This window comes from Ammospiza nelsoni, chromosome 5 (genome assembly GCF_027579445.1).
Source record: "Ammospiza nelsoni isolate bAmmNel1 chromosome 5, bAmmNel1.pri, whole genome shotgun sequence".
Classification (NCBI taxonomy): Eukaryota; Metazoa; Chordata; class Aves; order Passeriformes; family Passerellidae; genus Ammospiza; species Ammospiza nelsoni.
Genome location: NC_080637.1, coordinates 48,572,573 through 48,594,398, shown reverse-complemented (window position 1 = coordinate 48,594,398; position 21,826 = coordinate 48,572,573). Strand labels below are relative to the sequence as shown.

The 21,826-nt window shown below is 45.6% G+C and overlaps 1 protein-coding gene across 4 annotated transcripts in view; it reads right to left on the bottom strand.

Annotated features, from left to right (window-relative positions):
- TCF20 (transcription factor 20) overlaps nt 1-21,826 on the bottom strand; it is a 129,593-nt gene that overhangs the window by 54,788 nt on the left and 52,979 nt on the right. The window contains exon 1 of one of the 4 annotated variants that reach the window (XM_059471978.1): nt 10,583-10,705. The exons of the other annotated variants lie outside the window; for them this stretch is intronic. The gene's annotated coding sequence lies outside the window, so the exon portion shown is untranslated. Of the gene's footprint in view, nt 1-10,582; nt 10,706-21,826 lie in introns of those variants that run through there. 4 annotated transcript variants of the gene reach the window in all.

Sequence of the window (21,826 nt, the reverse complement as noted above, 5' to 3'; positions counted from 1 at the left end):
CTGACATCAGGTAGAAATAGAACCTTGATCTACCTACACTAACAAATTAAAGAATTACTGGTCAATTGCAGAAAAGCTGTACTCAAATTTACACCTTCCAATCACCTTATAGAGAGTTTTGTTCCTTTCAGGTAAGACAAAAAAATTTCACTTTAACACTTTCAATTTTCACTAGCCAAGGTTATCATTCTTCCTATTAATTCAGCCCTTCATACCTCTAAATCAATGCAGATTTAAGAGGAATGTGAATGTGGAAGGTCTGCAAATACTACTGCTATGGCACACTTTAAAAGAAAATACAGTCAAGGCCATGTCAAGTTTACTGATAAAAAATTGAGAGAAACCTTATTTTTCTCAAACATAAGAACTGTTTGAACTCATCTAAAAAAAAAATCAAAACATTTGTAGGATTTAAAGAACACTAGAACAAAAACTTTTCTTTGCCTAACATTTCTCCTCATCTCCTACAACCCATGTCCTCTAAATTCTTTTCTCATTTCTCCACACCTCAGATTCCCCAGCATCTGCCTCATGTTGAAGCCACAAACTGAAGCAGACACATTCTTACAGTAAGCTTTGTTTTCTGAGACTAACAGGGAGTGACTAAGACTACAGCCACACTTACACGGAGACAGGAGAAACAGTTGAGATTAATACAAAACAACTCTATACATTTAAATAATTCAACAAAGAGACTACTTCAGAGGTAGGACTATTTTAAGGAGGTCCTCCCCCTTCCCATCTACCCGTCCCCACCCCTGCAGGCGTTCTTTGACATTTTCAGATTGGACCAGTTTCTTGAACCACCTCATGATGCATCCCCACTGTAGCTCCACTGGTGTTACCAAGAGACCGATGAGGAGAGAGAGAGAAGGCAGCACAAAGCAGGGCTGTAGCAAACAGCTCACAGCTCCTGAGGTTTATACTTAGCCTTGGCCTAAAGCACTTAAATTGGTTCGCTCTCACCAGCTCCCCACTGAGTCAAAACCTTTCAGAAGCAATCTTTCTATGTCAACTTCATGCATATAAAGTGATTAAACTTCTAACACACCGCAGTTAGAAGTCTGAAAAGTCTGGGTTTTAAACTCAAGCCACTGTAACCAACAAAATCCACACTTCCAAGTTTTGTTGCCACAGCCAAAGGCAGGGAATGTCAACAGCAGTCAGACCACACCACAGGCACAAAATTAACTCTAATGAGCATAAGCAGTTCACAGAAATTAACAACCTACAATGAAAGATCGTCTCACAACTGGGTTTTAAAGCCTTCTCCTTCCTCAGAGGATTTCTGTTTCATAGTGCTGGTGTCAGGAGTGTTTGAAGCTGGAAAGCCAATGGACAAAGCTTCCACTGCATGTATTCCATGTCACATCCTAGAGGATATACTCTTAAGGAAGCCAGCAGTTGAAAAGAAAGAGGAGGGATGAACCCAAAACCAGAGCAGAAAAAAAGCCTCTGTCAATACTGATCAGTAGAGGATAACAAAGATACTGCACTCAGAGCACAATTTTTGGAAATGCTAGAGTTAACATCTGAAAGTAGGACAGAGGGAGTTTTGATGGTCCACTACTCTCAGAACCAGTCCCATCATTCTCTTAAACTTAAGTTCTCACACTCCTTCACACCAGGAAGGAGGGAAAAAACAAAACCAGAAGACTCCACTGTTTGTGTCTCCACCTCTCTCCTCATATGAGGAGGCTAAATAAAGAGGTACAAAAAGAGGTACAACTAAAATAAACCATACACTAAGGACAACATATAACCATTTCATGATGCTAATGTAGTCCTAGTGCTCTATTATAAAAGAAAAAAAAAGGAGGACTAGATCTCTTTTTACCCCTGCTCTAAAACTCAACTTCCTATGAAAAAATGAAGTTTGCTACCTTGTTTCAACTAGAAAGATGGCAACTAAATGACTTTCACCTTGACAATTGTTCCTGATTTAATTTTTCAAGTCCTGTTAACCAACTGACCAAAAGGACCTTACTCCTTAGCTTAAATCAGAAAGGCAATGCACATAGAGCCAAAAGTCCATGAGTGAACACAGACCAACAAAGACTTTATAAACACTACAGTTCTGTGGATAAGCAAAGATGTTTATTTCCTAAATCCTCCTCCCTTCCACTTTCAGGAACTCCATAATGCTGTTCCTCATTGAGCTAAGAGATGTGCTTTCGCTGGTGAGTTTGACCCAGGTTTACTGAAGTTTTCTTTTTCTGCCAGCCTTGACAGGGTTTTGACTATGCTGCAGAGTATACATATAATTAACCTCTTCTCCTCCCCTTGCTATTTTCAGCAGCTCTATTATAAATACACCCCCCTTTGCTTTTCCATAAATTCCACCTTTCAAACATAAAACAAGTTGTATTCCTGCAAGGCAAAAAGACAAGGAAACAAACAAAATGAACACATGACAAGTCAAATTTCTATATCCCAACATCATTGAAATAAAAATGTACTCAACCAAACAATTTGCAAGCAAGAACACAGTTTTGTCTCTGATAACCAGAATACAAAGGACACCTAATATAGAAAAGGTGAAAGACACCAAATGTAGAAAAGTACACAGAGCAAAAGGAAAAAAGGCCAGAATGCAAGAATCCCTGCTGCCCAGAGTAAATATGATATTTCTTGAAGTCAGAACTGTAAAGGTGCAGAATACCACACTGCAATGGACCCCCAGCTCATCACCAAAACCAGTGCCCACCATAGCTGGCAAACAAACAATTCTGCAGCAGAGTTCTCTTTATGCACTCTCAGAGTAACAAGGGATGAGATGTTTCTCCATTAAAATGCAGTGATTTAGATGGAAGGGAGATAAGAACAGCACAGTTCAGTTGTCTCATGCAAAATAAGAAGTGTCACTTAGGAGCAATTCTCAGTTATGCGCCTGCTACTTCCGCTCTCCAACACTACAGAAAAGAATCTGCCACTCACTCAGCAATGCCCTGCAGTACAAAGACAATCTGCTACCTCCTTCTGTAACAATTTTGCCCAACCCATGTAATTTACTGCCTGCTAAGTATCCATTATTATTATTATTATTATTATTATACCCATCAAGACCTATCCAAAAGACCAATTTTATGTAGCAACACACACAAGGTTTGTTCAGGATCAATAATATCAGAAAATCAGATGTACACATTTCATGCTAAAATGTTGGATAAGGGAGGGAAGAGAAACCCCCATCTCCACACATGAAGTGAAACAGAGAAAACTTATAGTGGGCAAACCAACTTACACAATATGACAGAACACTGTTGAATTCATTCTTTTTCCCCTGAATGCAAGATAAGAAACAAAAGACATGGTTTATAGTGTCATGGAATCTGCTGGCTTGTAAAAGACCTTTAAGATTATCAAATCCAACCCCTCTAATAGAACTGACAAAGTCACCACAAAACCAGGTCCGTAGAAAGAATACCTACACATCTTTTAAAATACCTCCAGGGATGGTGACTCCACTACTTTGCTGGAGAACCTATTCAAATGTTTGACTTCTTCAGGTAAAATATATTTCTTAATATTGAATGTAAACCTCCCCTGGCACAACTTGAGGCCAGCTCCTCCTGTCCTATTGCTTGTTACTTGGGAGAAGAGATTGAATTATACCTGGCTACAGCCTCCTGCCAGGTCGTGTAGAGAGTGATAAGTCTCTAGAGAGAAAAGCCTCCTTTTCTCCAGGTTAAACAACCCCAGCTGCCCCAGCTGCTCCTCCTAAGATTTGTGCTCCAAACCCTTCACCATCTCCATTGCCTTTCTCTGGATGCACTCCAGCCCCTCAATGTCCTTCTTGTAGAGATGGGCTCAAAGCTGGACACAGGAATCAAGGTGCCTCACAAGTGTGCAGGGGCTGGCCACACTCTATCTGATAGGAGCCACATTGCCACTGGCCTTTCTGACCAGCTGGGCACACACACTGGCTCATGCTCAGCTGCTGCCAATCCACTGGGCTGCTTTCCAGCCACCCCATTCCCAGCCTGCAGCACTGCATGGTGCTCTTGACACCCAAGTGCAGGACCTGGCACTTGCCTTGTTGAACCTCATACCACTGGCTTTGGTCCACCAACCCAGTCTGACCAGATCCCTCTGCAGAGCCTTCCTGTGCTCCAGGAACAACACTGCTGCACAGCTTGGTGTCATCTGCAAACTGAGTGAGGGTGCACTCAATTCCCTCACCAGACCACCAATACAGACATTAAACAGGACTGCCTCCAGCACAGAGCCCTGGGGAACACAACTCGTGACTGGCTGCCAGTGGGATCTCTCCACTCCTCACCACTCTGGGACTGCCATTCAGCCAGGTTCTCACCCAGCAAACAGGGCACCCCTGCAGGCCACGAGCAGTTTGTCCAGAAGGATGCTGGGGGGAACACTGTAAAAAGCTTCCCTAAGGTCCAGCCAGGCACATCCACAGCCCTTCCCTCATTCACTAAACAGGTCACCTTGTTGCAGGAGATCAGGCTGGTCAAGTAGGACTTGACTTTCCTAAACATGTGCTCGCTAGACCTGGCCGAACCATACATGCCACATGGCGGCACTTAAGGGCTGTTCCACGACATTCCCTGGCACAGAGGTCAGGCTGACAGACCTGTAGCCCCCTAGATCCTGCTTCCAGCCCTTACTGTGGATGGCCACCAGGTTTGCAAACTCCTAATCACCTGGGGCCTCCCAGGAAAGCAGCTCAGGGAGCACGTCTGCCAAGTCCATCAGTACCTGGAAGTGGTGTAGCAGGGTCACTGACCATTTTCCCTTGGATTACAGGAGCTTCTTTCTTCTCCCCATCATTGTCTTCCAGTTCTGGGGACAGGATGCCCAGGGAACAACTGGTCTTACATTACTGAGGCAAAAAAGGCCTTAAGCACCTCAATCTTTTCCTCATTCTTTGTCACTTTGTTTCCCTGCACATCCAATAAAGCCCTCCTTCTGTTGCTAATGTATGTCATAGAAACATTTTTATTGTCTTTCATGGCAGCAACCCGACTAAGCTCTAGTTAGGTTTTGGACTTCTAATTTTCTTCCCGTGTAACCTCACAACATCCCTGTAACCACCTTTAACGCCTCTTGGTTCAAAGGTTGTCTCTTTTTTGTTTCCCCAAGTTCCAGCCAAAGCTCTCTGTTCAGACAGACCAGCCTTCCCTGCTGGTTTATCTTTCAGCACACGGTGACATCCTGCTCCTGCACTTTTAACATTTCCTTCTTGAAGAATGCCTAACCTTCCTCTGCCCTTCAGGAATGCCTTCCAAGGGGCTCTGTCAACCAGGCTCCTGAACAGGCCAGACTCCCTGCTCTCTGGAAGTCCAATGTGGAAGTTCTGCTGACTCCTCTACTTACTTCCCCAAGAATTGAAAACTATCCTTGCATGACCACTCTGCCTAGGATGCTCTCTGACCATCACATCACCCAGGAGTCCTTCTCTGTTCACAAACCACAGGTCCAGCAGGTGCCTTCCCCCGTTTTCCACCTCATCATTTTTGTCAGGGGACACACACTCCAGGGACCTCACACACTGTTTCTGCCCTGATGCTTTGTATTTCCAGCAGAAAACATAATGCTAATCACACAGCATTCTCTACATTTATCATATAACCATTTTTTTAAAATCACATATCCACTATTCCAGAACATCTACTCATAGAGAACACTGTTAAACAAACCAAATGCCAGGGAAATTCAAGAATATCCAGGCATATGACCAAAGGTAACAGCAAATTGAAGATACTGAATTGAAGGTTGATTAACAACATTTCATTATGGTGCACGAAGGGTTATGCCCATTCTGGCAAGTATGGCAGCACATATTTTTCTTTCAGCTAATAAGTTTTAGGTATATTTTTCCCAGTCATTAGTGATGCTGTACATGGACACAAGCCATTCAGTTAGCTTTGCTAATACCAAGTCTTTAGATCAGTTAAAAGCTATTAAAAAGCCACTTTGCAGCATCTAATTTTACAAGGAAAGTGATATGAACAATATTTCCAATAAACTGTACTAAAGCTTCCAGCATAGCAGCTCCCTATACAATTTTTAGCTAAGTACTGAGCTCTTATCAGAGCTCATCAGAAGGTTCTCTTTAGGATTTGCAATTTACTAGCAATTAGATGACTGAGTTCATACTAGTAAAATACTACCAAATAAGTCATCATATTCCAGCACAGAATACACAATGAATTCCATATATACATTTATTGGTATGAACACAGGCATGCTGTGTGCTTGTAATGAAGAGATGGGGGAAAGAAAATAATTTTCCCAGCTTTTTTCTATTTGTTGCATCACAATTCAGACAAGAAATAACAGCCTTCCGAAAAGGGGGAACAAGTGAAATCTCAAGGGACTCAAGCCAGGGCTCCCTCACAACCTGGTAACACTTTTCCTCCCTCTTCCAATACCATCACAGGTTACAAAGACTGTGCTAAAGAGAAATACAAAAAGCACTGGAAGAAACACAAGCATATTCACTGTCACCAGGCTGAGCTGACAAGAGGATGCTTGCACTTTGCTACCACTGCTTAGCTCCATTCTTGAGGAATCCTTGGTAAGAGGCAAGAAGAAACAGAAGTCTTACTGCAAGATCACTGCTCTGTTGTCCCAAAACTGGAAGTTTGACTTGTGCTTGTGCTGTTGTTCATGAAGGCAGCAAGAAGAAGTTCAAGAGTTGGTAAAATGCAATTCTACTTTTTATTTGTCTTCAAAGGCAAACAGGCAGCAAAGCACAGAACACCCAGAGCAGATCTTATCCTCCAACAGGGCCAAAGAGAATCCACTGTTGACTAAATGTCCGTCTTGATTTTTGAGTCTTTGGGTCTTGCTTTTTGTTTTTGTCCTTTCCTGTTCTTAAAATAAAAGGAAACCCATGTACATGCCTAATGAAGAATGTCACACACTTTGCCAAGGGGCCCCAAACAAATCAATATACATTTTAGTGTAAGCACCAGTGGAAAGGCTCAGCTGAAGCAATCAAGGAGTGGTGCAGCCAGACCCCAGTGTGATACAGAGGCACCAGCAGTGCTGGACATGGCTGAAGACATCTTCAATTCTCCCACTTCAGCCAAGACTGAAGTCTAGTCAAGAACCATCAGGAAGGGGACCCAGGCAATAATACCTGAACCACCTTTTATTTTCCTTTTTTAAGTAAGAAAAGTCTGATAGGAACAGAATTGAACATCATGATGTCACTACAGGAATAGCCTCTCCTGCATGATTTTAGAGAAGCCTACACCTCTGCTTACACTATGTTTGTGTTCTCTATCAGTAACACTAAACACTTTTCTACAATGAAGAAAATTCTACATAGCATGTCAACACTATGAGAAGTGGGTTTAAACACTTAAGACTCCCTTTATTTTTGATTTTAGAAGTCCAAAAGCTAAATCAGAAATTAAAATGTTATTTTCCAAGAGATTTCACCAAAAGCAGTCAATAATAAACAGCTTTTGCTATTAAGCTGCAGTTTTAATTTCCTGAATGGGAAGAGTTGGTTGGTCTCAGTCCAGTCTCCACCAACAAATCAGTTAGCTGGCTCTTCAGAAACTGCCATCCATAATCTTCCCCATTTCAGAGGCCTATCACGTGATTAAGTAACACAAATTCTCACACACTCTGAAGTCTGAGAAGCCAGCACTGCCAAAAGTGTTACTAAATCTTTGTAACTTATAAGAACTCAGGTTCCCAAAACACGAGTGCAAAACCTTTCATAAAGGTATGAAAGAATAAACACATGCTTTAATTAAAAAGCTATCCCACCCAATGGAGACCTGCATGCCCCATGTCAAAAGGCAAGATATACATAAGCCAGCTATAAACCCTTAAATATCCTTATCTCAAATTACAGAGAAGCCAAGGAAGCAGCATGAAATTATTCAAGTTTATTGCATATTATGCCCTCACTCCAGACAGCAGCATGCCAACAGCAACAGGAGCTGCCACTCTTAGCAAGGGACCCTTCCAGGATCAGCATTGTTGCCATCTTGCTGTGCCCAACGGGTGGGTTAGTTAAGTGTGACCTGAAGAGGGAGAAAAGGGGTTGTGCAATTATTTTCTTTTCAACATTGTCCTAAGAACCCAAAAAGGTTCGTTTGCACACATTTCCACAACAGGAAGTGGGAGAGGGGAAAAAAAAAACTCAAAATCCTACACATTTCACTCTCTGTCCTACAAACTTTGTACATGTATCAATCACAGAACCATTAAGAATGGTTTTACTCACACTCTGAGTACCCTTTAAAATGTAGTGAACAGGTCAGTAACAGCCTATTTCTTCAGCTGAAGATTAAGGAAGCTTCTGACAATAAAAAGAGGTCTCCTTTACAACTAATACACAAATAAGTTCTCTTTCATTTAAATAACCTTCACTTCTTATTTATGCATTATAGAAACAGATTTACTCCTTTAATAAAAGTTCACTTCAGGCAATTTTTACATGGCATTAGTAACAAAGAAAAGAAATTACAATAAAATCAAAAATTCCTGGTCTCCTATCAAAGTCACAAATGATGAAGCTGCTCCTACAGCTTCCATACAAGGAACCACACTTAACCTGCCCCAGGCTGCCAAGGTATAGGAAAGGACGTTTCAGCAAAAGCCACGTTTCATCAATCCCCAAACCTCTGAAAACTGATTTAATGGTCAAAACCCAAGTTGTGTCAAAACACACACAATTCTACAGTGAGGATGCTAAGAGACTTAAAGCTAAGTAACCTTAGCTTTAAGAGTACCAAACCAGCAAAAAAGTCCAAGAACTTCCCCCACACATTTCAACCTAACAATACAAAGCCCAAAAGCTATCCCAAAACTACAAGATTTAAGAGTACAATAGGTAAGTGATATTTTTAATATAAAAAGAGTTGTCATACTTTCACTCAAATAGCATAATAACTTGCTTGTTAATCTAACCAGAATGCACAATATGCATTTCATGTACCAGCAATTACAGAAATGAGGAATGACTATCCTCCTCTCCTTGTAGCATTAACAAAGTTTAGGAGACAGATGACTGAGCAAATAAATCTTTTACCTTTTCTTAACAGTAATTCTCTCTTCAGTATACTAATGCAGCTGCCTTTTTAAATGCCAGTGGAACCCAATATTAGGATTAAATAATACAGCTTCAAACAACTCAAAGTGAAAGTAACGTGGAACCCTATTTAAAGATGTGGATTTAACAAAAAAAAAAACAAACAAAAAAACCCAACCAGAAACATTTCATCCAAATTAAAACTCAAATAACAATACTAAAAATTGTTTATCACATACACTTGACCAAGAGCACTTGGTTAGGCTACATAATACCCATTAAGCCTCAAAACACAAGCTTATCTGACAAAAGAAGTCTAGAAAACGTGTAAAAGAAATCAGCTCTTCTTGAATTGAGTTCAGCCAATGTGCTACAAATCCAACCCAAGCTGCCGTATCTCCATCATCCAGTCACTTCACTGTTCTATAAAATCTCAGCAGAGGTGATCCAACTGCTCCATGCACATCAAGTGGTCAGGAAGCATGCTAAAAATCATACTCTCCAAAGAATTACCCGTGCATGCAGCAACAGATGGCAACGAGCGACACAGACATGAATGGCTTTCAAAATGCTAACGTAAACACAAAAAGCTCTGAAACTCAATCCCCTCACAGGTGTACCTCTCCTTTTTCTTTTGTTTTCAAAGGAAGACTTAAAAATCACGAAATGGTACAGAAAACAATGCTGCATTTTAATCAAACTGCCTGCCCTTTTAATGAAGGAAAAGACAGTATGCACAAGAAAGAAAGGATCCTGGTGGAGCCAAATCTACCCAGAGACAGTCACTTGTTGATTCACACACAAACGTGCTCTTATTTTCAGGTTAATAACAGAGCCCCGGTACCATTAGGCAGCTCTGATACATAGGTTAGAACACTTACGTTACATAACTTTCTCTTACTCCTTCCCTCAAGGCAGGAAAAATGACTTCCAACTGCAGCCCTAAACACAACTTCCAGCAAGGTAAGCACCATTAAGAAAAGACACACCGATCCTCACAGCAGCCCAAACACATTATATCCTGATGATCTCTGCAGATAAGCAACGGCTACGCTGAACCTCCAAAAAGCAGAGGCACCACAAACCTCTACAAACCTCAAGCATTCCCAGCACAGCCTGTCCACCTACTACAGTCTGAGCACTGTGCATCCATCTTCTCCAACAGTTTTAATCGTTTATCTCTTCAACGAAAACACCAAATCCCACAAAAACTTCACAATTCCTGCAAAAAAACATTCTTCCGGGACAGGAGAACAGGTGGGCACGCCACCAGGTAGCACGAGGGCGTCTTCGAACACACGTAAACAAACACTGTTTTTTCTTTAAAGAAAAAAAATAGCTAAAAAGGGGGAGCGGGGGAAGCAGAAGGTTAAACTTCCCAGGAACCCTTTCACAAGCCCCCTCGTACCGAGCGCTCGCCCTCCAACTCACGGATGAGCCCCTCACATCCCCTCCCACACGCCCAGGCGACCTCGGCTTCCCCCGCCAGGAGCTCGCACTCGCTCCCCAGGCCTCCCCCACACACCGACACAGCCCGGGCGGGCACGGCCTCCCTCCCCTTACCTGAGACCCCCCCGCCGCCGTGCCCGACGCCCTCCGCCGCGGCGGGCGGGGCGGGCGGGGCGGGGGCGGCTCAGCAGCCGGGGCGGCGGGGCCGGGGGGCGGGCGGGGGCGCGGGGGCGTCCGGTTCCATCCTCCTCCCCTCACTCACACCTCACACACACACAGGAAATAACACGGGGTCACCTGACCCCCGGCAGCCAATGGCGGCGGGCGGCGGCGGAGCCAGCGCGCGCGCCAGCGGGAACGGCGGCGCGAGGCGGCGGGTCCCGGCCGGCCGAGGGAGGGATGGGATGGAGGGGAGGGGGAGCGCGTGCGCGCGCGCCCCCGCGTGCAGGGACGTGCCTTCGCGCGCGCGCGCGGAGGTGGGGGGGGGGGCGCGTGAGGGAGCCACCGCCCCTCCCACCACCACGCGCCCGCTTAAAGGAGCCGCGCGCCGCCCCCCCCCCCCCCCACCGCGTCCCGCGCGCTCGGAGCACGTGGGCGAGGCGCGCCCGGTGCGCGTGCTGCCCCACCCCGCCCCTGCGGAGGGCACCGGGGCTCCGCGCCGCCCCCCGCCGCTCGGGGCAGGCACCGGGAGAGCTCGCGTTTCCCTCTCCTCGTAAATCAATACCGCCTCTCTCCACCCCCCCACCCTCCCCCAGGTCATTTTAAGAACGGGCTTTCCTCCGTTTGCCCACTTGTCTGCCCCCGGCCTCCCCGCCAGTCCCGGCGCGCACAGCGACGGCCGAGCCCTGAGCCGGCCCGGAGCCTTGCAGCACACCCCGAGGCGGCAGTCGGACCGTACGGTGGGGCTGGGCGGGCCCCGAATCAGAGGTGCCTCAGCGGAGGCGCGGGGATCTCAGGAAACAACATGGAGGCGGCGGTGCCCGGGCCCGCCTGCCCCCCCAGCCCGCCCGGCCGCGACCGCCAGCCCAGAGCCTCCCGGGCCATCTGAGGTGGCACTGCCAGCCCTCCGAGTCCACACTGCTTTGCATTTGGGAGTCCGGGGTGTCCAGCTGCACTTCTGTGCTGGAGAGATAATGGAGCTTTTTTCAGATCATTCACGAGTTTTTGGGTTTGAGAGCGAGAGGGCGAGGAGGCTGCGGATGGGGCAGCAGTAGAGCAAGGATGCAGTGCCTGTCAAACCATCACCTCCTTCATTTAAGCCCGTATGCCAGCAAAGGAAGCTCTATATGACATTACAGTTTCCTCCATCTGCCACTCAGAACATTTCACGTGAAAACGCAGTAGGGCTGGCAGTCTGCAAAGCTCTTAAGTGCTGGGCAGAGAAAGCTCAAGCGGCATTTAAAACTTGCTTTGCCAGGAACTTTACTGAGCAGATATGACACTTTCAATAACTGCCCTGTTTCCCAAGCTTTGTTTCCCAGATCCTCAGCAAGCCGTATTCCGAGAGTAGGCCTCTGCTCAGAGCTCATCCAAAAGGCAATGAACTGCTGAGAAGGACTGTGTTGTAAGCACAGCCAGTTGACAACTTCACTGATGGCTCCTCCACAGGTGACTCGCCTTTTTTTGAAAAATAAATACAAACCACCACATCTCATACCATGCATTATCTGTCAAAAATAATTTGGAGGCCAGCTGAAATTCCATCTAGATATGCCTAAAATGATGCCAGTAGTCTGGGGAAAACAACCAGAGCAGACAACAATTACATGTGCTCCTACCATTAGTCTTTCAAGTTAACAGTTTGTGGGTGTTAGGGACTCCCCAGCTGCTGGTCAGGCAATCCTGCACCTGGAGCATCTAGGAAAGATTTGCCTGCTCCTCTGTTCACTCGCCTTGGAACTCAAGAGGCACTGGCTCCTTTCTGAGGCGAGTCTACTGCTGTGATCTACGCCTTGTCTCCTTGAGATGAGAATATTGCGAAGCTCTCCGCATCATCTCCCTGGAAATTGCAGCTGAAGCACGCAGGCACTGCCTCACTGCAAGCCCTCGCAGTGCTGCATGCCCTGCTCTCCTGGGCACTGGCTGCCCATTCACAGGGGCTGTTTCAGGCACGCTGCTTCGCTCACACCCCGTGGAGGTCATCGCTTCTTCCGCCTGGACAAGAGGCTCCGACGGCACATTCACCGTGACAAACCCGAGGTTGCTCTCGTCAGAAACAGCCTTAATCTTGTTGACTGTCACGGCATGCTAAGAGCTTGGTTAGAGCAGCATTCCCCCTGAGGATCCAGGACTGTCATAAAAGCTGTAAAGGGGTGGGGGAACTCAATGAGATTTTTATAATTTGGTTTTCCATTACCTGTTTTCTGATTTTGAAGTGAAGCATCAATTGAGGTCAATCCTTTATGTAGATTTGTATGGTAGGAGTGCTTAGAGCACTCTAACTAAAGTTAATGAAAACTATATGGCTGATTTTGAAGGATGAACTGAAGTTTTAAAAGAGCTCACGCTATAAATGCAGGCAATTGTCACACCATCATCAGCTGTTGCATTACAGTAGGCATCACTGGCAATACACAGGGTCAATTTAAGTGCAGAATGTAAACAAAATTATCAAAACTGTATTAGTTAAATATCACGCAAGGAGAGACGCCATATCCTTTGCAGCTTTCCAAGTGATATATCAGGCTTCAACGTACAACCCTGCTGAGCTTAATGGATAATTTAATCCTCTCAGAAACTAATTTTTGGCTGTCTGCAGACTCCAGATGAAAAACCACTGTCATTAGTACACCTTGTTCACATTGCCAAGTTCTCCTTTGCCTCTGAACATTTCATTTTCTTTCCAAAAGGAAGAAATTCAACCTTCTGACTTGGCCATTCAGGGACATCTACCTACTTGACCACTGTCAGGTACACAAAAAAATTGTTATATACAAAACATTCCTAGGACTAATGATGAAAGTAACCCCATCATGCTACTAGGCTACAATCCCACACACATAATCAGGGTGGAAACCTAACATCCATGCAAGCCTTTCTACTTCAGGGTGAAGTCCTCAGTTGCATCTATACGCTCTCACCCTTCAATTCTGAAAAAAAGAAAAAACCCCAGGGATTTAAGGCCAAAAATGGTAACAAAAGAAACCCAAACCAAACCAAAAAAAAAAAAAAAAAAAAAAAAGAAAAGAAAAAAAGAAAAAAAAAGGAGAAAAATTTTAAAAACCACACAAATTTTTTAAAAAACTACATAAAGGATCAATTCTACAATCAACACAACAAACTAAACAGGTTTGAATGTAAATGTCCAGCAAATACCTTCCATCATCCAAGAGTAAGCACTATAAATTCAGCAGATGTGCTACGCCACGGTTGTAAGATTGAAGTCCCTGCTTTTAGTGTAAGAAAATCAGCTCGGCCATAATTGTACAGAGCCACCATGGTACTATCACAACAGAAACTTTCCAAATCCCCTACATCCTCCCCAAAATCCTCTCTGCCATCTCCTAATTAAAATGCTTTTGAGGATAGAGGCACAAATAAGGCAGGGAAATGGCCTCAAGACTTGGCACCCTCCTCTATGATGGATGGGCAATTCTGAGCAAAATGAAGTCCCCTGAGTAGCCCTGTGGGTTAGTGCCACTGCTCCCACCAGTGCTGCTGTCATTACACACACGCAAGCAATGCTGCACCTTACTGCACATGAACGCTGCAATGGCTAAAGCAAACGTTTTTCCCTGTTATGCCTTAATGTAAGGCTTACCTTGCACTTCCCTTTCCCCCCCTCATAGATCCCAGCAAAAAATTGTCCTTCTGACCCCAAGGGGACTGACAAATGGAGATGGAGAGTCTCCTTCTGTCTTTGAGGTCACCACTTCTGATCCAGCTGTAATTCAGTAATTACTCAGTTCATGTGGCTCTCCAGAAGCATACATTAGCAGCTTGGAGGGGGAACAGAAGGATGACACCATTCCTGACCTCAGCCACCTCTCATCTTCACACACTCCCTGAGTTCCCTCTGCCTGGAAGGGGGGAGGACAGTAAGTGATGCAGGATGGGGGACTGAGAACAAATTTGCAGGTAACATAGGCTGGAAAGGCTCCGAGCACCCCAGTGCTGTTTGTTAGAGCAAACATGATTTCTGAATGCCGCTGGTGAGGTCCTCTGGGAGATTTCTTCTTTACAAAAGGTTTCACTGTTGATGCAGCACTAGGAAGGTGAAGCCTCCACGGAGTCAGGCACGCAGATTTCTCAAAGACATGGCCCCTGTCCGCTCAAAGTATTACCCTTATCCTAATCTATTCCTGTGTTGCACAATTTCATGTCATGCACAGGCTCACCACTGCTCTTTCACAGCTTTCATCTAGGGGCTCTTAGATGCCATGGGAATGGGCATTAGTGACTACCTTGAAGACAGATAATAAAAACATGACAGCAAGATTGGGCACCTACAGGTCACGCAACTGGGGACTGAAACTTATATTCACGGTAGGACAGCTACATCTTTAAGCAAGTGTAAAGCAAGGGCAGCTCACCTGTTTCTCTTTCTCCAAGAAAGACATCAGCATGGCTACATTCATTAACATTTCCTACCTCTCCTCCTACCCAGCCCCAGGATTTCCCATACCTTCCTCCTATTTTTTTACACTTAACTTCAGATAAAAAGTGTTACATCTGAACCTACACAAGGGAGAAGCAGTATCAGACATCTCCCAAGGAACTGCAGCAAGGACAGAGAGGGCTCTCCTCTCATTAATTCACTGATATTTAACTTTTCCCCTTAAGACTATCATAGGATCTGTGCTTGCTGGAAAATATTTTTGACAAGCACAGATTTTTCAGCCTACTGATGGTCATGTCTTGGGTGCATCACTTGGAAGGTGCTCTCCTCCAGACACTGGGAATGTCTCCATAAGCAACAGTGTGAAGTCCTACAGCCCCTTCCTGCAACAGAACAACTGGATTGAAAGACTTTGGAACATCTCAAAGGAAGGAAAATGATAAAGCAGCTGAAGGTAGGTAGTGTGAATCATAGCAGGAGAAAAATTAAAACACTGCAACACTTCTGTCTTTTCACCCTTCCCATTACAAAGAGCTGATTCATGAAAATAAGATCTTTGTACCTTAAGACCTCCTCTGCTTCTTCTGCTTCTTCCTTTTGCTTCCTGCCAAAAGCTGCTTCTGGCAGAACAGAATTAGTTGCTGTGAAAGTGATTGTGATGCTGCAGACAAAAGAATCTGAGTCCAGCAGAAAAAGCGAGAAACAACAGAAGCTGAACTTTTAAGGAAAACCCAATCAAATTTCCATGCAGATGCCCAGAGTAATAAAGGTGGAAATTAAAACAGAAAGCCATACAAATGTGATTCTCCAGCAAGACTGTCTCCAACAAGGCAGAGAAGTCCATCAATAAATCTTCATTATCTGAATTGCTAAGCATATCTAAATAAAAGTAGAAATTCAAATATTAGAACTTGTCTTTTTAAATTATCTTACATAAAACCAACTCTGCCTTGCCTGAACATGTTTTACAGAAAGGTTTTTTTTCCTCTCTTACTTCTCCTAGCCCTTTACAGAGGTTTCATTTGCTGGGATGGCTTTTTCTGCCTACAGGGAAGTGGGAATTTCTGGGCTTAACAAGCACAAATCCCCATGATATATAGTTCCAAATTTTACAGGCAACTAAGGTTTTGATTCTTACTTTGTTCCCTGTTGGCTTCCTCCCTGATGTAGGCAATAGCTGTTGAATCTCAGCTGTTCCAACAGGAGAGAAAAAAAAGGTCCCTGAAGGAACAGCTTTAGTTCTTCCAGTCACCTTGCTGCTACCGCGCTCCAGAATTGCAGGCACGTGAAACAGCACCTAAGAAGAGCTTGCAGCAGCAAGAGGCCAATGCAGAAAGCATCAGACTGGACCAAAACCAAGAGAGTCTTCTAGATTCGTCTGGTAAGAAGTCTGTACTTATATTGGGAAGTAGAAACCTAAGGGTCCACTAAAGATAGACATTGCAAGAAATCTGATTAACTTCTTGTCATAGAAATCAACTTCTGTGCCCTTTTTTTGTTAGGTATAGTGATGTTCTCTGGTCCTGATTCATCTGAGAGATTGGTTTATTGAAAATAGTTTTTAAAGTTCCATTACAGTTTACTTACATATCTCCTCTTGCTCACAAAACATGAGGGAAAAAAACCTACTTCAAACACAACCACTTTAATTACTTTGTATCTCGAGACTCATTTAAGTTTATTCAATGCTCAAACACTCTAATTCTACATTTCAGAAGTTATTAATGTCTCATTTTAGTGGCCTGCATTACTTTAAAATTGCACTCAAATCCAAATTAGGATAGGGCACATGAGAACATACAGAACTTACAACTTTGAATGCGACATATTCCACTATTTATGAACGCTACTGACTCATTTGGGGATGGGGAAAAGTAGCATATTTTCACTCACATTACCTGAGCCAAGTGATGAAACACTTTAAAAGCTATTAGGTAACAAACACAAAGACACAACTGTCCTCGTTTGAGAAAATGAGTCTTTAATTTTTAAAGGCTGGACAAATCTGTCTTTAGAGAGTCCAAGCCATGTAAAAATCTTAAGTAAAATCCACGTAAAATCTTAAGTAACTTGGTTTTGTTTCAAGATTTGAGGAATTCCTCAAGTTGCCTACCTAAGTTCCGGTTTAAACTAACAAAATCTCTGCTTACATATCATGGCTTTAATCATTCCTCTTGAAATTATCTTCTGTAGATGGGAATCCTGCTGGCACTCACATTTGTCCTGAGAGATGATTAGGACTGAAGGTCTCCCATTTAACTTCTGTGAATGTGCTGTGAGTAATTAGACCTAAACAAAATACTGTCAGTTCCATTAGGGCTGTGGAAATAAGGTCAGCACTTCTTAGAACAGCCAAAGCAAGAACAGATACCTCAGCAAGCACAGTTCATGTCCACCTACCAACTATTAAGTCTCCACTGGTTTTAGCAAGTTTAGGAAATAGCCCAACTTCCGAACAAGCTATCCCAGCACTGACACTTTCAATGAAAAGCAGCAGCATTAGGCTGGGGGGTGGGGGGGCTGCAGTACTCAAGGTCATCTGCTGACAGCCCAGGCTGAACCCAGGTTAAATGCTGAGACACTGGTTACACTGGTGGAGAGAAATCATTTCACCACGCTGAAATTTCACATACCCTGGGGTACCCGCCCCCGGCTCAAGGATCCCCTCATCAGGGCCAAGCCTCTTCACAGCAGGGAGCATAATGTGAGAGAAGAAATGACTACTCTTCTCCAAAAGCAACAACTCTTGCAGTGTGATTCATTCCACAGGCTAAAGATCAAGGTGTCGGCTTACTCCTAATATTGATGAAAAAGGGCAGTCAGCCTATTTATAATCAGCTAGCATTATCTCTTCTCGAGAAACAGTAAGTCAGCAGCTAGCCTCAGGTGATAACTAGGGGGTTTCCTTAACAGTCCTTTTCATTGGGACACAAGTTAAAAAAAAAAAACACGGAGAAAAGAAAGACAAAAAGCAGTTGTGGTTACAAGAAAGGGAATATCTTAACAGAAACGGGGGCGGGGTGAACTAAGTAACGCTTTCAGCTCGTGCCCCTTCACCAGTGCCTGGAAATTCTTTTCTGATACACACATTGCCTGCCTAGGGCTTTTTGAGAGACCCTTGCACATCCTCACTGATTGCTTCCCCTACTCAGGGAGACAGACTGTCCTTTACCCTAAATGCTTTTATCCTCTTGATGAGGTCTCTTACCCAGCTGGATCCAGCTTCCTTCTCCCACTGCAATCTCTGAGCCTGAGAGAAGACACCTGGGGACCTTCCACTTTGCTTAGGAAAGAGATTTAATCCTTTCATGTCCTAGCATGGAGCTGAAGTGATGCACATCTACCCCTGACCTGAACACCTACAGTTACAGTGCTGGGTGACGGATGTCCCCAGCTGAACAGAAATCAAAGGAAAGGGTTCTCCACTGTTTGCTGGTCTTTTAAAAGCAGGTGTAGATAAAGAACATAAAGAACTGAGGAAAGCCCCATAGGGGATAATCTTGCCGTACCCAGACAAAATAATGAGGCTTAAAATCTCTTCTGTACCTAATCTTAGCTAAATCACATCCCCAATGTCCTCTGCCCTCAGTTTTGCAGGGTGTATTTCAGTTGTGCCCCCCCCACCTCCCAGACTCATGCACTGTCCAGTCCCACTTGGTCATCCCCACTTCTGCTCTCCCTAGGGACAGAGGTCCAAAGGAGGATGCCTCAATGGTTCTTTTGACTTAATTCTCCAAGTGGCCTGTGGAAGGATCCTAGGTTTCATTTCCCAGGCAAGCTAGGTAGTGACTCAGACAAGCCAACAGACAGTACTCTGCACAGACAATGATTTTTATCTTCAAAGTGCTTTACAAACTTATAGATCCTTACTTCCCCTCTGAGAGAAAAAAAGAAGGGGAAAAAACTCCCTAAACATCACCATTGGGATGGAACAGTGATGCAAAAATGCCTAAAAGTTCTTTCACATTGGAGCAGAGGCAGAGGAGAGGAGTCCTGTGGTGCAGCAGCACTTGGGGTTTGAGGTTGGTTGTGGCTTTTACACCAAAGACCTGGATTCGAATCCCGTTTCACATCACTCCAGTAGGACAGAGACTCTTAAGCTGTGGCCAACAGGTCCCCTCCCCAAGGGAGCTGGGGCACTGAGAAGCAGGTGGCAGCACATGGGTGTCTTCCAAGAATCCACTTGCCTGTTCAGACTGCAAAAGTGCTGCACAATTAATTATACATCTGTGCTACAAAAGATCAGCTCTATAACTGCAGGGGGTGCTATTCATCAGCCTTGAAACATATTGGCAGAGGACAGCCAGGGTCCAGTAGTTGAGATAAAGAAATAAATAACTACAAAAGCAGGAGGTGCTCTGGGTCTTTAGGAGTGAAGTGCAGCAGCAGGACCCCAGTGACCCGGGGGCGCAGAGAAGCCTGGCCCTGCAGACAGTCGGGACGCGGTGCTTTTCACAGGAGCTTCAGGAATCAGAGCAGCAGAGAAGCCACCGGTCATCGGGGTGATGGGGGTGAGGTGCGTAGGCAGAGCGGCGGCAGCAAGGAGCCTGCCTGACACCTGCCCTTTTCGTTTCTCAGCCCTCCCCTTTCATGGAGGCAACAAAACATCACATTCCCAGTAGTGGGAATCCAGTCTGGAGTGGCTTCACCAAAGGGCAAATTCAGAAGGACCCCCTTCCACTCATCCCTTTCTTTTGAAGCCCTCCTTTCCTGGAGCAGGCATTTAGCAAGTACAAATACACCACAACATTAGGCATCCTTCCACTGTCACTCTCCACTATCCTTCCTCCTCCAGACACGCACACTAACACAAAATGACGGCTTCCTCAACAGACTGAATGAGCAAAGCCCTCGCGCTGATCCTTAATTGTCTGTGCTTTACTCTCTTGCTCCAGTCATATTATATCACAAAACTCAAAGCAGCCCACCCACTGCCCCCGTCTTTGTCCAAAATCTCAAGTGAACAGTAAATTTGACACAGGGGAAAAAAAAAATTACCTAAGAAGGGAGGGGCGAGCTAACCCCCCACTTTTCTCCCCCCCCCCCCATTTTCCTCCTCCCCTTTTTTAATTTTAATTTTTTAAAAATATTTTTTTGGTTGCTGTTTGCTGGTGCATCCACATTGCTATTGTGCAGCTGTCAGTTGAAAAAACAACAACAATCACCAACCCCCCCTCAAAAAAAAAAAAAAAAAAATCAAGAAATTAAAGAAGAAATCATATCTTACAGCCCTTGAGAATGTGACCCTGAGGCCTTGCCCTTCTCCCTCCTGATGCACCCACATATCACGGGGGAATGGCAGGCCCCCTCCCCATCCACCCCCGTGCTACTCTGAGCCTGCAGAGCAAGGAAAAAAAACAACCACATCCAAAACCAAAACAAAATAAATTAAAAAAAAAATAAAAAAAACACCAACGAGAGATACATGGCGAAGAAAACGGGGAGGGGGGGACGACACCTCCCCCCCGGCATATGCATAAACCCCATAACCCATTTATGTCGGTCTCGCAGGAGCCAGACTGCAGCGAGCAGCCAACAGCTGGGGCCTTTGAAAAGGGACAAGGCGAGCGGCTGGCCGTGCCCAGGGAGCCGCGCCGGGCTCCGGCTGCCCCCGGCCCTCCCCGCCGCCCCCAGCCCCCCCCCGGCGCGGGCAGCCCGGGCGGGCACGGCGGCGTCGCGGGGGCGGGTGACACGCGCAGGGCGCCGCAGACACACGGCCGCCACCGCCGCCGCCGCGCGTGGTCGGCGAGAGCTGGCCTCTGCAGGGCAATTTTCCACTCTCAACTTTCAGGGAGAGGGAGAGAGAGATAAAGCCCATTTACTGTACCTTTCTGGCATCTTTCTCAGCTTTCCCTGCTGCTTCTCCCCACCCCCTTCCGATTTATCTCAGCTACTGGTTTTATAAACCGAGAGGGTGGAGGGGGGGAGGGAAGAGGAGAGGAGGGGGCTTTTTTTCTCTTCTCTCAGCCTCGTCTGCACCTTCTGCTTGAGCCCGCCGGTGAAGTCACAAGACCGAGTCTCTGACATCACACAGAGCCCACAAACGCCGGATTGTGACTTCACTGCAGGGTAGAACGGGGAGGAATAGGAGAGGGGAGGGGAAAAGGCTCTTATTCAAACACATATCTGCAGTAGTAACAAAGGGAACTCAGGAAATGGCTGGCCAAGAAAATGGCTTTTTTTTTCTTTTTTTTTTTTTTTTTATAAATCACACTCCCTTTTTTGTTGTGGCTTTGGGTGCTTTTTTGTGGTTTTTCTTCACAAATAAACTTTGTGACCACAGTGGAAATACCTTTTAAAAGTGGCCTGGGCAGGACAGACAGGCAGCGCCAGCCCAGGCGCCATCCTCCAGCGCAGCACAAGCACCAGCAGCCTTTCTGGGACAGAACCACCTGCCGTGGCCCCTCTGGACCTGCCGGGACCGGAGGAGGATGAGGTGCTGGGGGGAAGATCGAGGGGTGCCAGTGGCCACAGGAGAGGCTCAGGGGGGCAGGGCAGAGGGGGACTGCAGGGTAAGGGTGGAAGCAGGCGGATGCTGTGGGTTGTGCCCGAGGCACACAGGGAAGGCAGCGCTGAGAGCCACCGGGCAAGCAGGGCCACCAGAGTGAACACAACTCCGTGCCAGAGCTCTGGGAGCTGAGGGCCGGGCAGAGGTGAGACTCTCCAGTGGGCACTTGGGGATTTTCCCCCCACCCGAGGATCTGAAATCACCACTGAGCTACAAGCTGAGTAAAAGCGGTCAGCGTAAAGGTGACAGAGTTGTATGTAAGGCCCAAGCAAGGCAATAGGGAAAAGAGGGG